Genomic DNA, 20868 nt, shown 5'->3' on the forward strand with positions numbered 1-20868 from the left:
CAGAACATTTATTCTGATTCTGACGCATAACAAAAAGAATTTACACATTAGAGATTAGAAAAATGGACAAAAACAAAATAAATTAAAATTCCGCGAAATTCCAGTAATGATTTTGGCGCATTAACGTCATTTCAAAACATGACGTCATACGAATGAAAACGTCAAAGCTGAAGGTTTTTCTATTGCGTTTACCTTCTAAACTCGGATACAATTGCATTAATAAATTGAAATTTGAAACGTGGGAATAATGCAATAGAACAGAAAACAAGCAACACCTACCTCAATAATTTATTAATGCAATTGTATCCGAGTTTAGAAGGTACAAGTTTTGTTTCTCAATTGCCGTATTGGCCCAGACCCAGATGTTCATAACTGGATATTTACTTTTATTACTGACATTTGTGAAATTCTTTTCTATCATCACTCCTCTGAAATGTCTAAAATATGTCACACGTGAAATGGCCATTCGTCTATCTTTTGGAGTGTGGATTTTTACTTCTGGACTTGTAAAAGAGGGACGAAAGATACCAAAGGGACAGTCAAACTCATAAATCTAAAACAAACTGACAACGCCATGGCTAAAAATGAAAAAGACAAACAGAAAAACAATAGTACACATGACACAACATAGAAAACTAAAGAATAAACAACACGAACCCCATCACTGCTATGGGTACAAAATCAAGTTTATACATTAGGACAAGAATGTGATCTGTACGATGTATTTGGAGACAAATTTGGACAATTTATAACTTTAAGAAAATCAGCCATGGGAATTTTTATTTTTTCTCTGATAATATTGAACTCAAAGATTGTTATGACCATAATAAAACATAACAAAAGGGTTGGAGTTTTGAAAGGTAAACTAGACACTTCCACTTATAAACCTGATACTAAAGGAGTTCTAAGAAGTAAAATGGACACTTCTTCTTCAGTTGAAAAACTAGATAGAATGTTTAACATGTCTGTTCTAGAGCCGGGTACCGTTGAGCAATGAGTTATGAGAATGATGTCAAGTTCATATGAACCATGTTAGACAGACATTTACACTTTACAATCATCCCACACACAAATTAAGGTACTATCGCAAAATGTATAGGAGAAACAAATCAAACCACAAAATCTTAACAATGATCAATGTATCGTTAAAATAAGGCCATATGAACAATGCTAGACAAAAGAAGAACGAAAGATACCAAAGGGACAGTCAAACTCATAAATCGAAAACAAACTCACAACGCCATAGCTAAAAATGAAAAAGACAAACAGACAAACAATAGTACATGTGACACAACATAGAAGAATAAGCAACACGAACCCCACCAAAAACTTGGGGTGATCTCAGGTGCTCCTGAAGGGTAAGCAGATCCTGCTCCACATGTGGCACCCGTCGTGTTGCTTATGTGATAACAAATCCGGTAAATAGTCTTATTCGGTAGCTCACATTCATGAAAGGGAAGGGGATTGTAGTTACGACGTAAGGAACATATCCGATATCATTTGTGAAACGGTTATTCCCTAACGGTCAACCAACTCGTGATTGCGTCCGTAAAATTTACGAAAGGATGATTACAACTTCACATTTGGAATAGCTTCCTTGTGAGCAGCAACCCTCTATCAAGAAAATCATGATAGGGAATGCAAGCACGGGAATATTGTATCAATTGGGAGATTTATACCCCGTATGCAGGTGCTGCTGGAATGTTGCTACTTAGAAATAGAAAGTTCACAATTGGAAAGCTGAAATCATCTCTTTTGTCGTAAAGTTTTGTTTTCAACCGACCCTCATTGTCAATTTCTAGATGTAAGTGAAGATATGAGGCCGACTTAACTGTATCTGTAGTATCCTTTAGCTCGATGGGATAGATGCGTTACACATAGTCTCCAAATTTTGAATTAAAGGATAGCGCTAACTTCTTATCTTTCTTTCCAAAAAGTTCCTGTATAAAGTAAGCCTCATTATAATAAAGAAACAAGTCGGCAAGTAGAGGGGCACAATTGGTTCCCATTGGAATGCCGACAGTCTGTTAAAAACACGTCCTCCGAACGTAACAAATATGTTGTCAATCAAGAAATCAAACATCTTGATAATGTCAGTTTCAGAGAATTTTTTGTTTGAGTCAGATTGATCCTTTACAAAGTATGATTTATCCCTCCCTAAGACAAGATAATTGTATTTACGTTGGCCATTCTTTTTGATGAATCAAAGCAATACCAACTCTTTCAATTTGTCTTTTAGTTTGGACTGTGGAATACTTGTGTAAAGTGTAGAAAAGTCAAATGTTTTAATACTATTACAAGATGAAAGAGAGTTATATTGTATGTACTCTTAAAGATCTTTGGAATTTTTAAGTATCCACATCTGATTCACGCCACCTCTAGAATAGGCAATAACTTTGAAGCCAGTCTTTGATTGCTGATAAAATAGATGTTAATAATTTAGAAAGAGGTTTCGTGGAGCACTTGGAAGACCCAGCAATATACCGTTGTTTGTAAGGACACTTATGTAGTTTAGGTATCCAATACAGTGATCGAAGATCCATTTCATCTTTGGTTGAAATTCAAAAGGAACATAGAATAGACCTATGATTATCCAGGATTTCCTCTTTGGTAAGTGTCGTGAGGGTATATGTTGAGTTTCCAAGTGAATTGTCAATACCTTATTCGTTTATCAAGCAGTTAATGTAATGAGTTTTACACACAAAAACGATGTTGTTTGGGGCTTTATCTGCGGGGACAACAACATATTTGTCATGGAAGTAGGATAAGTGTTTTATAACATTTGGGTCTTTAAAGATTGACGTAGCATGGGCATTGAGAGACCCATTCAGTTTCTAAATTCTGATTTGTATCAACAACCTCACTGCCTTAATCCATTCTGAAAGAGTGTTGACCTTGAAATCATTCCATTCACCACCTATATATATTGTGGCCTTATCGATAACAGTACATGAGAAACCGATCAAACCACAAAATATTAATATTGACAAGTGAATCATGAGAATAGGATCAAGGTTATATGAACCATGCATACAAACATGTACACCTTACACTTATTCAACACACAATATAGTTGACCTATTGCTTTATAGTATCTGATCATTGACAAAATAACACAACTTATAATTAACCAATAAACCATGACGATACAGCCAAGGTCATTTGAAACCCTCAATCGATCACGTACACCTTTTAATCTTTTCTTATAGGAACCAACATTGACCTATTTCTAAAAATATCTGAGAAGTAGACTACGATTACAAGTAAACATTGTCCAGTGAACCATGAAATTGAGGTCAACGTCAACAGAAATCTGCCAGTGCGACATTAACACCTCAGAATAATTTCATAAACCAATTATAAGTTACCTCATGCTTATATTCTATGAGATACTGAGTTGACGACGTAGCTTCAACCTTGATCACTGATCCATGGAATGACGTCAAGGTCAGGTGAACGCTACTCGACGGACATGTATACGCTGCCAGGAACTTATATGGGTCATTTTCAAAAAATGTCGAATTTTGGAATTAAAAAAACTTAAAAAACCCTCTACATAAGCAAATCAAAACAAACAGTACTTCTAGAACAACATATTAAAAGATGCAATCTTAATGATGTCATACAAGAATATCTTGAAACATTTTTTGATCGGTGGTACAATATTTTGTCTATCCTGTTACCATTTTCAAAAGAAGTTTTGGGTTATTAAGAAAAGGTTTAGATAAAATGTTCAGCTTGTTTTACGTAGCCAACTCGATGGTTTTCAAGATAATAAACTTCTATATATATTCATTATGTAAAATAATAGATTATTTGCCAATTTTCTAGGTTGTACTGAAAAATGCTTCTAAAAATTGGTTTTCAAAGGTTGTAAAAATTACCACCAGTAATGCAAGTCTAAGATAGCAATTTATATTGTTCGGCATTTTTTCACCCTTTCAAATAAACCCAATATCAAGTAAATCCCTCATCAGTTAATTTACTTTTCTCTCTATTTCGTTGGTAACAGGAACGTACGTTTCTGATATATCACTATATAAAAGTCTATCCCTTTTTGTCTATCCTGTTACCGATATCAGTATTGCACCTGCAAATGCTTAATTGGGAAGATTAAGACGTTATAACCTTAAAATGAGTTCAAACAATGAAATATTTCTTTCGTTTTGCACCTATATGTTAAGTAAAAAGGAAATAACCATAGCAACCATAGTATCAGGAAAGACAAATTTCTTCGTTTTTGATTGCTTTTGTGACATAACTACTCCCTTTGGTGAAGTGATTATGGTTTTCTATTGTGAATTTGGTTTCCAACACGTTATTGCACTTTTTACAAGCATACTATTGGTGTAATTAATCAAAATTGTTGGTAACAGCATAGACATGAAAAAAAGTACACTCTATTTTTTTCACTAAATGTCTTGAAATATTTTTTCTCTACACTGTCGTTCAAGAAACGAGGCGTTTTAAATGTAAAGATTACTTTGCACTTTTGAAATCAACACTGAATGATTCAATATTCATAGGGAGAATAATTTAACGACTGATTTCAGTAGCGGTAACAGGATAGACATGAACCTCTCGTACGCTGATTGATATTTAGTTTGTATATGATCTGTTACATGCAGTGATAAAAAAAGCTACGATTTTTCGTTAGAGTAATAATTAACGTTCTTAAAAAGTCCCTTTTGCCGATATCAAGGCGATCAGAAAATCGAAAAAAAAATCATTTGAAATGTGTTTTTCAGACACTGTACGGACACAAATACCCCCAAAATCGGACTTAAATGCAGTTTCATCTTATCAAAATAGATGTAAGGTGTGTTTATTATTAATGTTCTGAATCACAAATCCGACAAGCTTTCATTTAAACCATTACAACTGAAATTTCCATTAGAAATAAAAAATAAATAAAATAGCATGGGTGTACTGAAAATTACAACATATTGTTATCCTTTTACTCATCTTAAGTGAGTATTTCACTTAAAGGGGCACTAGTTGTCAAATTCATGTTCACCGATTTGTCTCAAATTTTCATATTTGATTTATAACAATGTAAAACATGTATCCAAATTATCTAAAGTGTAAAATAAACAGTTTACAGAGCATGGGCTCGATAAATTGTAGCTCCGTTTGGTGTGTATTTTAGTCTAGACGCAATCTAATTAAAATCGAGTTGACCTCGTAAAACCTCCGATGACCATATAAGGTATATAAATATAGATAAAAGTTAAGTGAAATCGTGCAATTGGACTTATCATGGTCTATTTAATTTCATATTAAAATATATGTTAATCATCGTTTTCATCTGTATAAGAATGATTTTTTGTCGATCGAATCAGTCATTCAAACAATTTACCTTTGTTTCACTTTCAATGTTGACATTATTTTCCTTTAAAAGACTGATCACGCAGTATTCATGCGGATTCAATGAGTTCGAATTATGCACTTGCAAGTGAATCATTAATCTTCAATGTGTTTTAGCTTATTTTGTCAAATTTTGAACCATACTTGCTGCTAAATGTGAATTATTATTTAACTATTTCACTTTACTTAATGATTGAACAAAACAAAATCCTAATTTAGATTTATATATATATATATCTAGTAGCTAGTGCCACAACGTTAAATTTTTGTAAGCAGATACTGACCCATGAAAATGAGGCCAAGGACAATGGACATATGACACACGGAAACTTCGCTACATAAGATATTTGCATACAAAGTATAATACATCTAGGTCTTCGTATACTGTTTGTTTGTTTGTCTGTCTGTGTGTGCATTTACTTATGTTCCAATTGTCGTCGGAATGGTTCACATTCTATCGTTTTTTCAATGATTTTCATACAACAAATAAATTTAAAAGAATTTATACCGTGAATACAGCGGATTATATTACTTTCAGAAATTATACTGTATTAGCTACATCATTGCACTCAGAAAATTAAACAAGAAATAAGATCTTTCTCTGTATCTATTTTTTTTCAAAGAACAGAATATGGTTACGGTAATTTTTACGTTTGTATTATATTTATAAAAACTAGTGATTCGAAACAATTCACTACCGGCTCCGCGTTTTTCTTCGAATTATCAATTTAGGACTGCGTCATAATGAAGACAGTTTGGATCGTAGGACCTCTATTCTTCGTTGTTCTTATTTTCGGTAAGTTTTGGGGTTTCGACCCGAGTATTCAAGTGTTCTGTACACGATTGTTCAAATAATTTGATTATAGCAAAAATATCACCACGCCGTTTGGAAAAACTCAGATTTTTGTAACTTTCAATTTTATCAATTTTTATCAATCATTTTCTTAATATTACCGATTTTATCTACAGCATAGATATAGGAGACGCTGTGTCTCAGCACGTATAGTTTTATATTTTAAAGAACAATTTCTTTCTCCTTATATATATATAACAAAAAAAAGTTTCATTTCAAACCAAGCTTTGCACAAAACAAACTTCAGTGATCGGAAGAAGAATAGTGAAACATTGAAGTCTAGAAAATTATTTACAGACACTGACTCATCTGTTAAAAGAAATTGTTATTAGGAGAAAAATTTTAATGTGATAAAAAAAATTGTCCGAGTCAGATAATTCAAGCACCAACATTTTTTCAGTTTTTTTGAATCTATCATTCAAATGTCTGTTTTCAAAATTTTACACTATTAGGAATCGGAAAATTTGGATTCAGAATAATGTTTTCTGTCATCTGCCTGACCACAATATTGTATTTCTTCATCAAATTGGCGATCAGAATATTATTTAGGACCCCCCTTTTTTTGAAGTAAAATGGTCGTTCCCTAAGGTGAAAATGTTTAGCCATTTAAACGAGGATGAACAGTTCTTCTTTACGTGGATTAAACAATTTTATAATTTGTGAGTAAATATTCATTTCCTTTAAAGGTGATTTAAATTCTTATCCATCATATGAATTTATTATTGCATTTTACAATAGGTACAATACAAATTCATCAGAATGAATAATACATGTCAGAAGCTTTTTTTTGTGTGTTGTGTGTTTTTTTATTTGTTACATTCATATTCTTTCAGTCGAGTACTTTTTTCCTTCAGCTTTGTATTTGTTTAATAGTTAATTGTTATACCATTTGTGCCTATTGGGTAAGAACAAAGTATCTTCTATTCTATATGATACGCGCTTACTCATGCACTAAAATTAAACTACGATTAAAAGAATACAACTTCCAAGAATAACACTACGTGGAAAAATCTGTTCTTTTCAAATGATTATAATTTTAACAAAGACGTTATCACATTTGGTACTGCTTTATGTTATGTTCATGTTTAAGTTTAGTTTGTGGATTTTAAATGCAAATTATACTGGTTTTTTGTTTTGATCTTATCCATTTTATTGTTATATCTTTTATTTTGTATGTATATTCATGTAAAAAAGACTAATCTTCAAAAATAGCTATTCTAAAAATTATAACTTCTTGCTTGGAATCTGTATGCCAATTTAGAATTTAAAAATATCATCATATAGACATTCACACTTAAATATGTTGCAGTTATTTCCATACTTTGTATATACAAGAGGCAGATTATGTGCTTTTAATTTAGGTTAATGTAAAAATTGTAAGCATACAATATTATTAATTAGCAACAATCCTTTAGTAATCGACAATTTTGCATCCAACACTTTTTGGCTTGGCCGTTTAATTCCTACCTACATTTTTTTTAATACAATTTTTTTTCAAATAAATCTTCTTTAGAGAAAAAAAAACTTATCTCCACCAAATAACACTTAATAAGAGTAATTTACTTGAGAAAAAAAATGCTGTAAAATCTAACAATATGAACTGAAAGATTTTAAAAGTTTAATAAAGGGGAAAGGGGTTCAAAACTTTGACCTTGTTTTATTGTAAAGCATGATAAGTTCATTATTATCTAACTAAATGAAATGATAGCATGACTTAAAGTCATTATAAGGTGTGAGCTGGTTGGTCTTTGGAGTTTATGTGTAAGGAGTATCGAATAAAACAAAGACGACTAATGTTTCTGAGGTCTGCTTCTATTTGAGTATGGTTTAAAACTAATCTGATCAAAAAGAAATTGCGGGAGCAAAATACCATACAAATCTTTTTGAGATCAAAATAATCCTTACTGTAAAAATGATTTCAAACGTCTTGAATATTTCAGAAACACAATGTGAAACTCGTATGTGCTTTGCCTGCAGAGACACCTCCAGCAAAGAGGGTAAAAATGACTGTCAGGTTAACACAGGCAGGATGGAGGAGCTTCATACTAAGCTTATTTATGAATATAAGAACGATACGGACGTTTTCATGAGAGATTTTATAAATGATCCGTACGTACAAAGTTGTAGTGTATTGGCTGGACATAACTATTGTTGCAAAGAGGAATATAAAGCAAGAGGTATGTTTTTAAACAAATAATTTTACAGTCGATAAGTTTTTTTGAAAAGGGGGGGGACTAAATGGAAACTAAAAAAACAGTCAAAGAAAAACGAACAACTTCATGATCGATAAACAAACGAATAAAAGACTAACATCAGCCCAGAAAACACACCGGAGAAACCATAGATGGAGCAACACGAAACCGACCAAAAAGTTAGTCAACAGAATAAAAGCAGAACTATTTAAAAAGATTTTGCTTTTAACAACCATGAACCACCCTGCACACTACAAGTCCCTATACATCAGAAATTTAAAGACACATTCTTCTATTCATATCTGCCAAAACTATCTTCTGTATGTTTTGTTAAGGCTAGGTAATAACTTTGAAAAGATGCAATTAAAATGGGGTCACCTACCTCGTTTTCGATTGAATTAATTTATGAACAGTGTAATATTTTATAAAAAGTACTGATCACTCTCAAATATTAATTTTTTTAACCTTGTTTTTAGTAGAAATTATATAATTGATATTGTCACCGTCTGAAGAATAAATAATAACGATAGCTGCTATACTAATTATCCCGCCTTTTCTATAGTGACATTTCTACCAAAACAATCGAGTCTAAAAAAATGCTCAATGTTTTTTTGATAGTAGACATTGTTTGTTTTCAATTAAAAATTCTGAATGAGGAATACGTGACGATATTAAAGAAGCACCACATTTAAATTGCATATTTACAATGTAAAACGAGTTAAGGGTATATATGTTCTATATTTCAGGATTTGTGAAAGCGTATATCAGAACATGTTGCGATGGCATTAACTGGTCGTTTAATACAACAGTTTTGAAAAAAATGAAGAATATCCAACCCAGCAACGATTCTTTGTGTGAATATAAAGTAGACACTGAAATAACCACATGTGTTTCAATGTGTCGGGGAAATTTCTGTAATGGACCTAGCGCTGCGGCAAATGATTTACATACAAACATAGCTTTAATAGGCGCGTATATCCTATATAAGTTGTATTCAAACATAGTTTGATTTCCTTTACACTCAGTAGTCATTGTGCTAGAAATTTCATATGATGCTTTTTTTAATATTAAGAGAAAACAACAACAGATGTATCATTCCTTAATCATTTACATGTGAAGTGTAATCTTAATATATATTTGTATCTATTATCTATATACTATAGTATCATGATACATATTGTAATCTACTTTACAAATTAATATGATTTGCAATTTAATCAAATAAAATAAAAAGCATATCCCTAACTATGATTATGGCAAAGTTTAAATCAATTTCACTTTATAGTTTGAGAGGAGAATATATTTGTTAGACCTTAGAAAAAAAAGCTAAAAGATTTTATTTTTGAATCGTCATTTAAGGTAAATAACACTAAGAAGAAGTTATCTAATGTTTTAAACAAAGTGGAATTATTTTTAGTTCTTGTCTTGCTGTTCATTTTTGCTTTTATAGTTTCTTTCCACACTTTTTATGTCCCATTTATGGGCATTATGTTTTCTGGTCTGTGCGTCCATTTGTCCGTTCGTTAATCCGTCCGTCCGTTCGTCCGCTCGTCCATTCGTCCGTCTGTCCCGCTTCGGGTTAAAGTTTTTGGTCGAGGTAGTTTTTAAGTCCAATCAACTTGAAACTTGGTACACATGTCCCTATGATATGATCTTTCTAATTATAATGCCTGATTAGAGATTTTACTCCATTTTCATGGTCCACTGAACATAGAAAATTATAGTGCGGATGGGGCATCCGTGTACTATGGCCACATTCTTGTTTTTTTCTATATTTAGAAAAGAGCAAATATTTATAACAAATTGATAAAATTTGTCATATAAAGGAAACAAATCCTAGAAGAGTCATCTGACAGTTTTGACAAAAATATACAATAGGAAGAGAGCTCAACAATATGTACATTTCTGCCCTGTCTGATTTGTGAAAGTAAACCGACGACGGACGCTAAATGATACGAAAATCTGTGTGTCAGATGAGCTCAAAAGATGTACCGACTTAATAAAATAACAGAATACATGCAAACAATATGGCACCGCAATTACTTTACATAATTTCGACCATTATAGTGGAATTCGTTTCATATAGTTGTATGAATTTCAAGATTTTGTATACGTCACTGTTTGTGGTGTCATGTGCTGTCGTTAATAGAAGATGTCTGTGTATATTCTGCGCTTTACGTGTCGTCGTGTACTATTATATTGTTTATGTGTGCGTCCCTATGTGCCTGGTTTGTTCTAGCATTTGTTTATACTGTATTCCTGTCCCGCAGCGATATTTGTTAACATTGTCATATCAGATGGAGGTTAGGCTTTCCAGAAAACTAGGTTCAACCCACCATTTTCCCTAAAATATCCTGTACGAAGTCATAAATATGGAAGTTGTTTTCAAATAGTCCGTTTCATGACGTTAGTTTTGTTGCACTTCAGTGTTTCTGTTATTCCAATGTTTTCCTCTTATAAATGATATGTGGTTCCCTTGGTTTTAGTTTGTGACCCAGATTTATTTTCTTTTAATAGATTAGTGATTTTTGAACAGCGGTATATTACTATTGCCAACTGTTGTCTTTAAATGTGGCCAATATGTACCCTAAAAAAAGTTAAATTAATCTCAGGTCAATTTTGCCTTTGAAAGTTTGAACTTTAGTTTCTTCATAATTTCTTAATTGATCAATGGATTAATATGTTATTTTATTCATGTACATTTTATATACTTGAGTTGCAAATTACATACACATGTCGTCGCCTATGTCTTTTATGATATATATTATGAAGAAAAAGATTCAATAACAGGGTTATCCATACATTTGGTATAAATAAAAAAACAAATAGCAACGTTAACATGATAAATAAAAAACACGACAGAAAAAAACTTCATAGTTTAGTTGTATAATGGAAACTATAGGATATGATGTATCGATTCCGAACACAAACCCACCAATGGCATCAAAAGCAAGGGGCCAGGGTTTTTGTGTTGTTGTAAATCCAACTCCTAACAGCAAAGATGCTCGAAATATCATCACCAGTTTGGATATATTCATGGCTTTGATATTTACCTTAATTTACTTAGTTTTATTCAATCAGTATCTGGTTTATCATGTCTGCATAGCAGCAGATATATATAGCAGCAGTGTTGTTGTAACTTGTCATATTAATAATTAATAATGCAGGCGATTTGGTGTCACGATATCACAGTAGCATGGGTTCGAATCCCGGCGAGGGAAGAACCTAAAATTTGCGAAAGCAAATTTACAGATCTAACATTGTTGGGTTGATGTTTAGACGAGTTGTATATACATTATGTACACAGCCATGTATCACCATCATTGATGGCGATCCGATGGATACATCTGTTGTAGAGTTGTCACTGACTCAGACGTACTTATGAATATAATTATTTTCTGTGACTGTATATTACATTAATTTGTAGGATCCTTTACTATAGATAATTTAGCTGATCTGTAACAATAACATCTTCATGCCTTATATATCATGTACTGTAGTACGCCGCTAGATTAAATCTGACGTGGAAAGGTAACACATGCCCACCGAAAGCTCTTTTTTTGAGAGCCCAGGTGGTCGTGTGGTCTAGCGGGACGGCTGCAGTGCAGGCGATTTGGTGTCACGATATCACAGTAGCATGGGTTCGAATCCCGGCGAGGGAAGAACCTAAAATTTGCGAAAGCAAATTTACAGATCTAACATTGTTGGGTTGATGTTTAGACGAGTTGTATATACATTATGTACACAGCCATGTATCACCATCATTGATGGCGATCCGATGGATACATCTGTTGTAGATTTGTCACTGACTCAGACGTACTTATGAATATAATTATTTTCTGTGACTGTATATTACATTAATTTGTAGGATCCTTTACTATAGATAATTTAGCTGATCTGTAACAATAACATCTTCATGCCTTATATATCATGTACTGTAGTACGCCGCTAGATTAAAACTGACGTGGAAAGGTAACACATGCCCACCGAAAGCTCTTTTTTTGAGAGCCCAGGTGGTCGTGTGGTCTAGCGGGACGGCTGCAGTGCAGGCGATTTGGTGTCACGATATCACAGTAGCATGGGTTAGAATCCCGGCGAGGGAAGATCCTAAAATTTGCGAAAGCAAATTTACAGATCTAACATTGTTGGGTTGATGTTTAGACGAGTTGTATATATATATATATATATAAGAATTCAGCTATGTTGTGTTACGTATACTGTTGTTTGTGGTTTATTCTTTTTCATTTTGTTAACTAAATTGATTCAGTTATAGTTCGACTTATCAGTTTGAAGGTCAGTCTGAAATCTTTCGACTCTCTTCTGTTAGGTTTAATTCAAAAAAAATTCTGATTGTTTTTTGTGTGTGTAGACTTATGCTCCAATTCATATCAGAATGGTGCACATTTGTTCGTTTTTGCATTGATTGTCATTCACAAAATATATAGGAATAAACCAGAATGAAATACATAACGTGAAATATTGTGTCTGTTTGTTTTTGTTCATTCATTAATGTCAATATAGTGGAATTGTATTCGACTTTCATACAAGTGAGATGTTAATCTAGCTATCAAACCAGGTCGTCTGGCGTATCAAATAATAATCCTGATACTTTTGATAACTATTTACACCACTGGATCGTTGCCACTGCTGGTGGACGTTTTGTCCTAGATGGTATCACCAGCCCAGTAGTCAGCACTTTGGTGTTGACATGAATATGAATTATATGGTTATTTTTATAAATTTCCTGATACAAATCTTTGATTTTATTTAAAAAACTAAGGATTTTCTTATCCCAGGAATAGATTACCTTAGCCGTATTTAACACAACGTTTTTGAATTTCGGGTCATTAATGCTATTCAACTTTGTACTTTATAATTTTTTTGATCTGAGCGTCACTGGTGAGTCTTATGTAGACGAAATGCGCGTCTGGCGTATTAAATTATAATCCTGGTACCTTTGATAATTAATTATCCACAATTGTCTACATGAAAAATACCTGTTTCAAGTCAAGAATTTGACAGTTGTTATCCATTCGTTTGATGTGCTTGAGCTTTTGATTTTGCCATTTTATTAGGGACTTTTCGTTTTGAAATTCCCTCGGAGTTTTTTTTTGTGATTTTACTTTATCAAATATCCTAAATGAGAGAATATTCGCTGTATTATTTCAATCAAACAAACCAACAAAGAAATTAGATCTGTCTCTACAAATTGTTTTTAAATAACACTGAATAGTGTAACTGTAAATGTTTAAGATTTATTCTATTGAAAAGTAGAGATCCGTAATAGGTCATTACCGGGTCAGTGTGTTCTCCCACAAAAAATGAAGACAGTTTGGATTGTAAGACTTTTGTCTTTCGTTGTTCTTATTTTTGGTAAGTTTTTTGGTTTCAAAATGAGTTTTTCAAAGATTTGTACATTGCTAAAACATTTCGGTTATTGCAAAACATCATGAGGCGATTTCAATATGGGATAAAAAGAGTTCTGTACTTTCAATTTATGTTTATAGTTTCTTACTGGCGGTGAAACTATTTGATATTACCCAATTGACTGATTTGCACGAAAGATACATCTCTGTGTCTGCAAATAAAATTTTACATATCAAAGAAGATTTTCTGTGTCTGATATAAGAACATTTGGTTTTATTTTAAATCAAGCTGAAAACATAAAAATAATGAAGTGATTGGAAGTTTAATAGATCATAATAATGAAACTAAGTCTAACAAGAATGTGTCCCAAGTACACGGATGCCCCATTCGCACTATCATTTTCTACGTTCAGTGGACCGTGAAATTGGGATAAAAACTTTAATTTGGAATTAAACTTAGAAAGATCATATCATAGGGAACATGTGTACTAAGTTTCAAGTTGATTAGACTTCAACCTCCCCAAAAACTACTTTGACCAAAAACTTTAATATGAAGCGAACGGACGCACAGACGGAAGAACAGACCAGAAAACATAATGTCCCTCTACTATCGTAGGTGGGGCATAAAAATTTAGGTATTCTGTAAAATGCAATTGAAATTTAGTTAATTAAATAAGATTAAAACCTTTCACTATAGACAATTTTATAATTTATGAATTTTTAGGTCGAAGTATTTATAGACAAATAATTGAAGAGAAAACAGAACTTGGTTATGTGAAGAAAAATTAGGTAGAAAATGAATTACATCTTTTCCTTAATAAAAGAGCAAAAACACGTTTCTTACTGCAAGGCAGTAATATGAGGAGGAAAAGTACTTCTTATAATAATTGAGCTGCGTCAGATAGAAATTGACCTGATACAAGTGCACGTAAAAATATGAACACATGTATTTATAATTCTAATGCAACAACGTTTGTAACGTTCATTTTGATTGGATAACGTCACTGTTTTACATGGCATCAATTGACAATTGATGCTATGGGACGTACGCGCAAGCGCAGACGGCATATGACAGATTTTAATTACATGTTTTAACGTTGCTTTCTGTCAGTTTCAATAGAATGGAGATAACAATATTGTATTTAAAGCTCCGACGGCATCAATTGGGGATTTGATGGTCGCAAATACCCGTTTACTGTCTCCGCTAACGCGTCGCCAGTAAACTTAATTTGCGACCATCAAATCCTCAATTGATGCCGTCGGAGCTTAAAATACAATACAGTTATCTCCTAAGTAAGTAAGTAAGTAAGTAAGTAGTTTAGTATATTCACTTATAAACATATATCAATAAATATAACATTTGCAAAAGAGACAACAACCCGATCATAGTAAAAACAACAACAGAAGGTCACCAATAGGTCTTCAATGTAGCGAGAAATTCCCGTACCCGGAGGCGTTCTTCAGCTGGCCCCTAAATAAATATATACTAGTTCAGCGATGATGAACACCATACTAATTTCGAAATTGTACACAAGAAACTAAAATTAAAATAATACAAGACTAACAAAGGTCAGAGGCTTCTGACTTGGAACAGGCGCAAAAATGCGGCGGGGTTAAAAATGTTTATGAGATCTCAACCCTCCCCCTATACCTCTAGCCAATGTAGAAAAATAAACGCATAATAATACACACTTTGACATATTTAGGAACATTCAAAATCCATTTTGGTATGTATTGGTATGGTTCTTATATCAAATCATTAACAACAATTACAAACTTTGCGTAGCAGATTATCAACCAGATAAAAGATTACAGATGGAGGTTAATCGGGTTGATTTCTATCTGACGCAGATGTCCTAAAACGAGGACAAAGATTTCATATATATTTTTAAAGTTTATTTTTATGTGATAATTTGCCTTATCTAAAATGAATTTGCATTACTTTGTGTAAATGCAACACAGCTACTTTTGCATAGGTACTATTTCTGTACCAAAAATCTGTAGTACTTGATATCTACTTTTAATATTAGTACTATTTTGTTACTTTAAAATTATTGTAATAATTAGGTACCTGTATTTTACAGTACTTGATTTGTATTATTTTTGTACCAATATTTTAAATACAAATCAAGTACTTGAAAATACAAGTACCTAAATATTACAATAATTCTAAAGTAAAGAAATAGTACTACAGATTTTTGGTACAGAAAAAGTACCTAGTATGCAAAAGTAGCTGTGTAGCATTTACACAAAGTAATGCAAATTCATCTTAGGTAAGGCAAATTATCACATAAAAATCAACTTTAAAAGTACAGAAATAGTACCTATGCAAAAGTAGCTGTGTATTGACTTTATTAACAAGTAAAGAACAAATTCATCCCAATAAATAACACATGTATAAGTTGTTTTGTGTTTTTTATTTGTTGTATTTCTATTCTATCAGACAAGTAACTCTATCCCGCAGTATAGTTCTTTTGTATTTGTTTAATTGTATATTGTTATACTTTTTTGTTCACATTCTGGTTGAATAAATTATATGATATTCTAATTGTTCATGGACTTGCATAAAATATATATATAAATCATTCAACGTAGGAACAATTGTTTGTTTTCAATTAATAGATTGTTTCACATTTGATACATCATCAATACTGCTTTATATTATGTTAGTTCATGATCATAATTTAAGGATTTTAAATTGATGTTATTTTCATTTATTTACACATTGATATTTGAAGATCAAATTTATTGATGAAGTAGAAAATGTTGTATTCTGGGAAATCTTTGAAATTGCTGAGAATAGTATCTATGAATTCTATAGATTTCCAAACAGCAACTCTTCAAAAACACCTAATCAGAAATATTGATTCTAAATTCGAATACTTATACCAATTTGAAATTAAAAAAAGATACACTGTATTCCCAATTGGTATTTAAAATATATATTCGTTATTTTGAAATTTTAACAAAAATTTGTTGCAATAACTTGAAAATATCTCAAGTACAAGGTAAAGTGACAAAAAATACTGAATGCCGATGAAAATTTAAAAACGGAAATTCCGTAATTAAAAAGCCAAATCAATAGCTGAAACACATCAAACGAAATGATAACAACTGTCAAATTCCAGACTTGGTACAAGCATTTTCTTATGATGATATCGGGGATTAAACTTGGTTTTATAGCTAGCTAAATCTCTCACTTGTATAACAGTCGCATTAATTTCCATTATATTGATTACCATATTTGAGCAAAACAAACAGACATAATAAGTAAAAATGTAAAAAAAAAAATAGGGGCGTAGCAGTCATCTTAATCACTATAACAATGATTTGGTGATCTTAATTTACCGTTATGTCAAAATAATAGATTTAAAACATTAAAGAGGGGGATATTCAGTAATTTGACCTTGGTTTATTGTAAAACATGATGAATGGAGAGTATCCAATTACATATGATGACAGGGTATTTTGTAAAGTTCTTTTATCAAATCATTGGATGTCAACTCGATATAATTACATGTATGTTAACTGATTTAAGTCAATCGGGTCGATTTCAATCTGACCCAGCTGTCCTATAACGAGGACAAATATATCATATTCTTATACGATAATTTGCCTAACCTAACATTTAAATTTGTATTGCTTTGTGTAAACGCTATTGACTTTTACAATATATACAAGACAAGTTCATTACAATGAATAAAGTTTTTTTGTGTTTTTTATTTGTTTCATTTATATTCTACCAGACAATTTATTATATTCCTCAGTATAGTTCTAGAATAAATTATATGGTAAATTTCTAAATGGTACATGAATGTGCCTTTACAATCAAAATATACTGCATGATAAAAGAAAATATGTAAAAATCACACAACGTGAAAAAATCTTTTGTTTTAAACAAAAAGATTTTTAAAAACGACTTTTCACATTTGATCGAACATCAACACTGCTTTAAGTGTTGATGTTTATGATTATGATTTGTGGTCTTTTAAACAGATATGATTTATATGTATGTTTATATTGATATTCGATAATCGATTTCATTTATCAAAAGAAAATATTTTATACCGAGATTGTCTTATAAAAAAATAAACAAAATAGCGAATTTGGATAGAATTGTTGAATTCTGACGATACCAGGCACCATCTCTTCAAAAACGCCACATCTAAGATTATAAATTCTTGATTCGAATCTGAATGCCAATTTGAAATTGTATTTTTTTGTATTTGTAAGTAATATTTAAAACATATATTCGTAATACTTATATTTAAACTAAAATGTGTTTAAATAATTTGAATACATTGTAAGTACAGGTAAACCCATGATTGGGTGAATCCTATTTCCTGTTAATGCAAAATAATAGATTAAAACATTAGGAGAGGGCTATTCAGTAATTTGACCTCGTTTAATTGTCAATTAAAGCAGGATAAAGGCAGAACATCCTCTTACACATGATGAAATGATTTTCTACAGTTATGTGGTATTATTACTGGCACATAATAATGTGTGTATAATGGTTTTATAATAAAATTTAAGGTGGTACCTACCACTAAAGGGAGTAAAATCAGCTAAACGTTTTAAGGGGGTTCGCGGGTCTAAATCATTTATATAGGATTTCTCTATATTTTTCTATAAATGAACTTTATCTTATAGTTAAGAGAAAAATAAAATAAAAAAATGGGGTCACCGTTCATTTGCGCTCACAATCTGCCTCCGAAAGAAGCATACATCTTTGTAAAAGTGTTTTTTCCCCCTGTTGAACTAATAGGAGAAATAAAGGTAATATCGAAATAAAAAAAAGAAATTTATTACAGAAATCGCTCAAATTTTACAATGATTTAGTTTAAGTACAGCATATATCGAAATTATATTAAAAAATGTAGGTCACCGATGAGTTAAAAGAGATATTTCAATTTTAAAGCCAACAAATAGCATTTTTCCACCAAAGGGAGATAATTTGGAACTTTTTCAATGATGTTTACATTTTAAAAGTCATCTGGGGCCAACACGAATTAATTGTTTTGAATGTTTTTTGTGCCATATGATAAAGTAACAACTACAAAAGGTAATAAATAAAATTTGTAATGAAAAACAAATGTTTATTTTTTTTCTGAAATTTTTATACCCTCGAGCCTCCTTAATTATGTTGTTTTGTATATTAAGCTTCTCAATAATCGTAATTAGTGTTTGTCAAACTGCTATATAACTAGTGTAATTTTTCTGATAAATTGGTTGGTTCAAATGTTTTGAATTTTTTGTATTTTTGTCAAACGGTCAAAGTAAATACTTTGTCAAAATTTTATGAAAATTAAACGAGCCAAATTAATCGTAGCAAACGTGTTGGGTACCACTTTAAGGTTATTTATGTTTAATTATGTTCTATTTAAGTATAGCGTACTACCTATCTGATCAAATCAAAATTGCGGGAGCAGTACCATGGTAATCTTTTCGAAATCAGAACAACCATTAAGTAATGTTTAAATGATAAATACTTCTTAAATATTTCAGAAACACAATGTGAAACTCACATGTGCTTTGCCTGCAGCGATTCCTCCAGCGCAGAAGGTGCAAATGACTGTCAGGTTAACACATGAAGGATGGAAGAGCTACATACTATTCTAAAAAATGAATATGGGGGCGATGCGAATACGTTTATGAAAGATTATAAGAATGATCCGTACGTACAGAATTGTAGTGCTCTAGTTGGACATAAATATTGTTGCGTAGAGAAATTTGAAGCTAGAGGTATGTTATTTAACTGATTCTCCTTTACAGTCTCTAATTTGTTTTAAAAAAAGGGGGAGATACCGAGGAGATATGAAAATGTAAAAGCCCAAGAAAAAAACAAGCCCTAGTCAAATAACAAACAAAGAACAGACCAACAATAGTCAAAAAAACTACACAGATAACTTAAGATTGAGCAATGGAAACTCTCCCGAATAATTGTTGAATAGAATAGAAAAGCCGACATATTTAAAGCTTGTCATGATTATGAACCACTGTGCACACTTCACGTGATTGTTTCATTTTAAATGGCATGATACAGCAGCATATGAAAATATAAGTCTTTAATAGTGCTCTGAAAAACAATGGTTACTCTTTTAACAAGTACTACTATCTTTGATTTTTTAAAGAGCTTATCACTCTTTTCAATATGACATTATTATATGTCTCATAGAGAGTTAAACTGGAGAGTTTACTAATGAAAAATCAGCAATCATTGGGAGATTTGTAAAATATTTCGGGTCTTTCGAAGGGCCGTCAATAAATGTAAAAAGGAATTACTAAAAAATCGCTTCTGAAACTCATCGAATAATTGAATACTGGGGAGAATATCTATAGCTACTTTCCCGGTATTAAATACCTAATGAAGGATACGTTATTATAAACAAACACAAATATAATTGCTCACCATATTGGTGTAAAAAAAATCAGTCATATACCAGATATATTATTTGTATATATATATATATATATATATATATCAATTCCAGGAGTCATAAATGCGTATATCAGAACATGTTGCGATGGCATCACCTGGTCGTTTGACACAACAGCTTTGAAAACTCTAAAGAATGTCCAAGACAGAAACGATTCCTTGTGTCAACATACTACAGGCACTAAAACGACAACTTGTGTTACAATGTGCACAGGAAACTTTTGTAATGGACCAACCGCTGCGGCCAATTCTATACATGCATACACAATGTTAACATTGCTTTCGATGAGTCTTATACATTGTTTTTCTTACTCACAGCAGCAACGGTATGGAATGTAGTGACAATTAATGATTCATGTTATAAAAAAGATGTTTGTTGTATCCCTTTTTCAGTTTCTTCAAATATATCCGAAGTAGGTTTTACAATTCCACATAAAAAAAAAAAATACTTTGAAATTCATAATAAAGTAACAGATAAATTATTAATTAAGATGTATTTTATGTAAATGAACAAGTAATCCATGGTTTTAAATTCAGAGATGGTTTTTTTTCAAAAAATAAAGCTTAGTACACTGATTATGACCACTTCAGAAATATTTGTTAATATATAAATGGTTGTGAAGCATTGGTACAATAAAACAGTGCCCAAAA

General features: G+C 31.7%; 2 long non-coding RNA genes across 2 annotated transcripts; both read left to right on the forward strand.

Moving 5' to 3' along the window:
* Positions 1-6072: 6072 nt before the first annotated feature.
* On the forward strand, positions 6073-9563 carry LOC139526776 (uncharacterized). Its single transcript, XR_011665166.1, has 3 exons — positions 6073-6163; positions 8161-8397; positions 9159-9563. It is a non-coding gene; the product is annotated as an uncharacterized lncRNA (long non-coding RNA).
* Positions 9564-13698: 4135 nt separating this feature from the next.
* Positions 13699-20868, forward strand: LOC139526777 (uncharacterized). The gene is made up of 3 exons (XR_011665167.1): positions 13699-13785; positions 19287-19523; positions 20273-20868. It is a non-coding gene; the product is annotated as an uncharacterized lncRNA (long non-coding RNA).

The sequence above is a fragment of the Mytilus edulis genome, chromosome 6 (assembly GCF_963676685.1).
Source record: "Mytilus edulis chromosome 6, xbMytEdul2.2, whole genome shotgun sequence".
Taxonomy (NCBI): Eukaryota; Metazoa; Mollusca; class Bivalvia; order Mytilida; family Mytilidae; genus Mytilus; species Mytilus edulis.